Source organism: Cervus elaphus, chromosome 15 (assembly GCF_910594005.1).
Source record: "Cervus elaphus chromosome 15, mCerEla1.1, whole genome shotgun sequence".
Classification (NCBI taxonomy): domain Eukaryota; kingdom Metazoa; phylum Chordata; class Mammalia; order Artiodactyla; family Cervidae; genus Cervus; species Cervus elaphus.
The window spans coordinates 81,217,548-81,223,547 of NC_057829.1; positions in this window are offsets into that span (position 1 = coordinate 81,217,548).

Genomic DNA, 6,000 nt, shown 5'->3' on the forward strand with positions numbered 1-6,000 from the left:
CCCCAACCCCTGCCCTGCCCCGCTCTGCTCTTTGCTTCTCCTTGGATCTGCCCAGCCTGACCTCTTTGACTCCCAGATTTACACTCACCTCTTAGGTCTTTAAGTCTGGGCTTCCTAGGTGGCACAGTGGTAAAGAATCCACCTGCAGGAGACACAAGAGATGTGGGTTTGATCCCTGGGTCAGGAAGATCCCCTGGAGTAGAAAATAGCAACCCACTCCAATGCTGTTGCCTGGAAAATTCCATGGACAGAGAAGCCTGGCGGGCTACTGTCCATGAGATCGCAAAAAGTGGGACACAGCTGAGCACACACACAGTAATACCTGGCCCCCCAAGCACAGGCAGTACTAACCACTTTGCCATCTTGCCTTAACAAGTCTAGCCCAGGGCTTCACTGCTTTCCAGAGATCAGACACATTAATTGCCTACCATTTGGAAATTCAAGGTGGGGCAACTTACCCTGAATTTTAAAACAAAATCAAATCCTCCCAGCCAGTTTACAACCCACAATTTACAAGCCCAAGGTGGGAAGGCCTCCCGGACCCTGGTTAAGCCTGTAGTCAGAATCAAACAGTGTAGAAGTCACATTGGTTCCGTGCTTTTCACAAACAGCCCCAGAAGTTCTCGTGTGACACAGAACTTTTTTTTCAGTGGATTATTTTAGCTACCAGCCAGCTCTGTGATCTCTCTCCCCTGGGGTCAAGTTCAAAGAGAATTCCAATGTGATTAAGTAAACATATGCAAGTTGTAGATTTATGTGCTACTGTGCTATTCTTTGTGATGTTGGCACTGGGGGTAGGGAATTATCACAGCTCCTGGGTGCTCAGCTTATTTCCTAAGAAATTAACTCATCAGTCCCCACTGTGGATGAAAGCACTGCTTGGGACATTTGAAATTCAAAGTGAAATGCATTCAGGGCTCTATCATTTGAAAAGGATGAGGAGGACAGGGATCAGGAGGCGGTGATGATGAACAAACACAGACCAGTGAGGAGTGACTGGTGGATCTCTGCTGTGTGTGGATGCGTGTGGTTCGTGGAGAGGTGCGGAAGCGAGTCGGGTATTTCTATCCATCATGACTGAGAAACTGGACTGCAAATGGCACCTGGAGCAGTGGGCTGACTGCCCCACATGGGGAGTTAATGGAAACGTGGAGAGCTTTTCTGTTTTAATAAAGTACTTGAGCTATTATCTCAGCACACCCACCGTGCACAGGGACCATGCAGGCTGCTGGGTTAACCAGGCAGTTAGAGCAAAAATAAATTCCCTCTCAGCTTGGCACATGGATGCTCTGGTCCTGATTTGCCATCAACAACAAAGGATGTTTGGGACCTGAATCCCTCCCCAGCCATCCCTTCTGTATCCTCTGGGTACAGGGTCCCTTGCAGGAAAACAGTTAGTAAACAGATCCATGTCACAGCCCTATCCCTACATATGGAAGTTAGGGGCTCCCCTGGTGACCCCATTTTAATCCTCACAATCACCTTGTGAGGAGGCTTTAGCATCGCCCACCTTGTACGTGTAATAATACCATTTTACAGAGGAGAAAATTGAGGTTCAGAGAAGTCATCGAGGCAGAGCAAGTTCTGGAAGTCAAGTCAGCTAACTCTGAGTCCTGAACTCTCTCCCTTATGGCACAGCAGGACCCCCCAGGGTCCTGAAATACACCATGCCTTGGGCCTCACATCAAACCCAAGCAACCTCTCAGGTTAGGACTCACTGAGGGGGACTTCCCTGGTGGTCCAGTTGTTAAGAATACGCCCACCAATGCAGGGGACGCAGGTTTGATTCCTGGCCAGGGAACGAAGATTCCACATGCCATGGGGCAACTAAGCCAGTGTACCACAACTGCTGAGTCTGAGTACCACAACTACTGAGCCCGAGCACCACAACTACTGAGCCTGAGCACCACAACTGCTGAGCCCAAGCACCACAACTACTGAGCCAGAGCACCACAACTGCTGAGCCCAAGCACCACAACTACTGAGCCCGAGCACCACAACTACTGAGCCTGAGCACCACAACTACTGAGCCTGAGCACCACAACTGCTGAGCCCAAGCACCACAACTACTGAGCCAGAGCACCACAACTGCTGAGCCCAAGCACCACAACTACTGAGCCAGAGCACCACAACTGCTGAGCCCGAGGGCCACAACTAAGATCTCACCTGCAGCAATGAAGGATCCCACAGGATATAATGAGGTTCCCATGTGCCACAACTAAGACCTGACGCAGCTAAATAAATATTTGTAAACATACTCACAAGCTCTTTGGCTGGGAAAACAAATACCATATGAAGAAGTTCAGGACTTTTTAAAAAAAAATGTTGAGAAAGAAATGAAAAAAAAAACAAAACTCACTAAGGATGGGGAAGTGGATGGCCCTGGCCTTGAACAAGGAAAGAGAAGAAATGAGAAGGGGTCATGTAGAAGCAAATGGAGTCCCTCTTGGATCCAAGAGAGAACAGACCCCATGGGCATGTCTGGGAAACCTATGCTGGCTTCCATAAGACCTCTATGGGCATCATGGTCGAATTGAGTCTCGAGAGAACCCATCCCATGGGAAAGGGAGCCTAGATGGGAGCTCTTGGCCCAGTCAACAGATTTGTTGGAGAGGCGAGAGACTCTGATTTCCCTGTGGGATTTGCTGTTTGCATGGGTTGGTCCCTTCGCCAGCCCCATGGATTCACAACAAAACTTCACAGAGAACAGAATTTAGTGTGTTCTTGTTTAGACTCAGGCTCCGAGGCCAAGCAGCCCACACCTGGTCCTGCAGTATCCTCTTAATACCCATGTGACCTGTGTAAGTCACGTGACTTCCCTGTGTGTATGTGGGATGAAGAAAATGATCTTGTGATTTTCTAGTTCTATCATTTTTATATCCTTGGCATGGAAGAAAGGAGACAGACACATGTGTAAGATAAAAGAAACCTGCTAAAACAAAATCCTGTAGTTGAATTTGAACAGGAAGTATCAGAAAGTTTCATGATGATTTTTATCTTTACAAAAGAACTAGTTCTGAGATTTAGTCACTGAAACAATCACCAACCAAAGATAAATAAGCATCCCTCACACCCAGATGGGCTTCCCTGTAGCTCAGCTGATAAAGAATCCGCCTGCAAAGCAGGAGACCCCAGTTCAATTCCTGGGTTGGGAAGATCCGCTGGAGAAGGGATAGGCTACCCACTCCAGTATTCTTGGACTTCCCTTGTCACTCATCTGGTAAATAATCCACCTGCAATGCGGGGGACCTGGGTTCAATCCAGAGATTGAACATTCTTGCCTAGAGAATCCCCATGGACAGAGGAGGCTGGTGGGCTACAGTCCATTGGGTCACAAAGCGTCGGACGTGACTGAGCGACTAAGTACAGCACAGCACACCCAGATAGTGCTTTTTTTTTTTTTTTTTTTCCAGATAGTGCTTTTAAATACCAGTTCACACTGAAAGGAACCAAGGCTACTTGGAGAAATGGTTGATTTAAGGACTGGCTCAGGAAATATACAAGATATATAGGAGACTAAGCCATCAAAGGGTCATTACAAAAGACTCAAGGGCCACTGGCCCACGTTGAGAAAATCTGAGCATCCATAAGGGTAATAGCTGTCAGGGATCAAAACCCACCAAACATACTTAAATCCATGAGTCATGAATGGTCCTAAAGCTAGCTAACTGGTTGCTACTGGTGGATGCTGGAGAACCCACTCATTATTTTGAAAACTGATAAAAATTAAAGCAAAAGAATTAAACATTTAACCTATCTTTCCAAAAAGGACTGTGCCACTGAGGAAGCAAAGAACTGATAGAGGGGCATTTCTCATTATAGAAGTAACTGAGCTAATAAATAAAGAACAATGATAAAATTAGAAGGTCAACATTTTGTAGTCCCTAATAAACTAATGGGCCTAAGCATTGTTACTCAATAGCTGCTAATATCACAGAGAGACAGAGACAGAGAATCAGACATTAAATGCCTCCTGGTAGAAGAACACAACACCACCTATGAAGTAGTGATGACCAAAAAATAAATAAATAACAACTTGAATCTGATCAAGCTTCTGGATTCAAATACCAATTTATAGGGAATACAGCAGAAGAGCCTGTTAAATAACACCAAGGGGCTGCAATCAGCAAAACCCAGACTGTGGAAGCCCCACAAACAGCCTGGTTTCTTGTATGATGTAAATTGCAAGAGGGAAAAAAGAGATGGATGGTGAAACTGTAGGTTAAAAGAATGACAAATTTAGAAACAAATGGACCAATCACAATGTGTGGAATTTTGTGGATCCTAATTCAAATAAACTGTTAAAAAAAGTTTGACGTCTAGAAGACAACTGGAAATTTGAATACTGACTTGGTATTGGATACTCTAAAGAAACCATTACAAATTTCTTTTAGGGGTGATAATTCTATTTGGATAATTTTTTTTTTAAGTAGTTAAGTCTGATGCATCCTTATCTCAGACACACACTGAATTATTTATTAATACACGACCCTGTAGATGAACTTTGAATAGTGTGGGCTACTGGAAATTTCAGAGGCCAAGCTTTAGTGAGGTGATGAAGCCAGTTCCAGGGTACCCAAGAAATGGTGCCTGATGGAAGATGGTGGATGCCTAGCAGAACCGTGGGTAGCCCATGGCGCCCCCTGGTGTATGAGAACTTGATCCTGAGCATGAGAAGTGCTAGACATCCTGTGTGTACAAAAGTGAAAGTGAAAGTGAGTCCCTCAGTCATGTCCCACTCTTTGCAACCCCATGGCCTGCCAGGTTCCTCTGTCCATGAGATTTCCCAGACAAGAATACTGGAGTGGGTTGCCATTTCCTTCTCCAGGGTTTGTGTACAACTGGAATAGAATCAGGTTAATCGGCATTATTACTTGTAACAGGACTCTTCTATACGCACAGGCTGGTAAGGTCTCCAGAAATTCAGAAACTCATTTACAGAGCGGTAACAATTTCTTGTACAAACCTAGAAGGACTTTTTCTAAATACTCAAATTTCTTGGCAGAATCCAATAGCTTCTTCTATTCAAGGTCGTTTAAACCCTAGTATATTTGGGTTTAAATGCACAGACCCTTCCTTTTCCTTAGAAAATTTTTCCTAAACCAGTAGTGCTCAGACTTTGAAAGATTCACTTGTTAAAAATACAGGTTCTGGGTCATCCACTACCCCAGACTTTTATGAGTGGGTCTCGAAGAACTAGGACTCTTAACAAACTCTTAGACTTCCAGGAAAGGCTCAAAAGAAGAAGGAAAAAAAGCAGATCTCCCTCTCCCCTTCCCACTGATTCCAGCTCAAGACATTCAGAGCCGCTGTGCCTCTGTTCTGTCAGGCAGGTGTTCACTCTGTGTCTTAGTGCTGGAGCCCCAAGAGTGGGCCCGGACGACAGTGCCATGGCCAAGGCCAGCTGATGGTCATGACCCTTCCCTGCTGTCCTGCCAACTGATTACAGGATTTGCAAACTACCCAGGTGCTCTATCTTCCTGTGGATCCAGGAACAGGGAGGGACTGCTTGGTAGACTGATGACTTGGGCATGGGCATGGTTGATCTCTGAGGATGGGAGGAAATGCCTTCTTTATGCCCGAGACCTTGTGCAGAAAAGAGAAGACATGGCCCTGCCCCCCAGGGATTCAGAGTCTAATCATCTTTATTTTATATCCTCCTCTTCACCCGCCCTCCACTCCATCCTCACCTGGCCCTGTCCTGGACTGGGGCTTCCTGTCTCCCTTGAGCCATCCCAGTAATCTCTACTCCACCATCACCACCACTGAAACCCAAGCCCTGAGATCTGCTGGTGGCCAGCACTATTCAGGGTTAATTACAGAGTCCTGGTAAATATTTCAGTGTAGGTCTGAGATAAGGATGCATCTGATGAGGTCTCTCTTTGTGGGAAAAAAAAAATCTATAATAGAATTCTCACGCCTAAATCTAATTAACAGGGCTTCCCAAGTGGCGCTAGTGGTAAAGAACCTGTCTGCTGATGCAAGACGTGGAAGAGACTT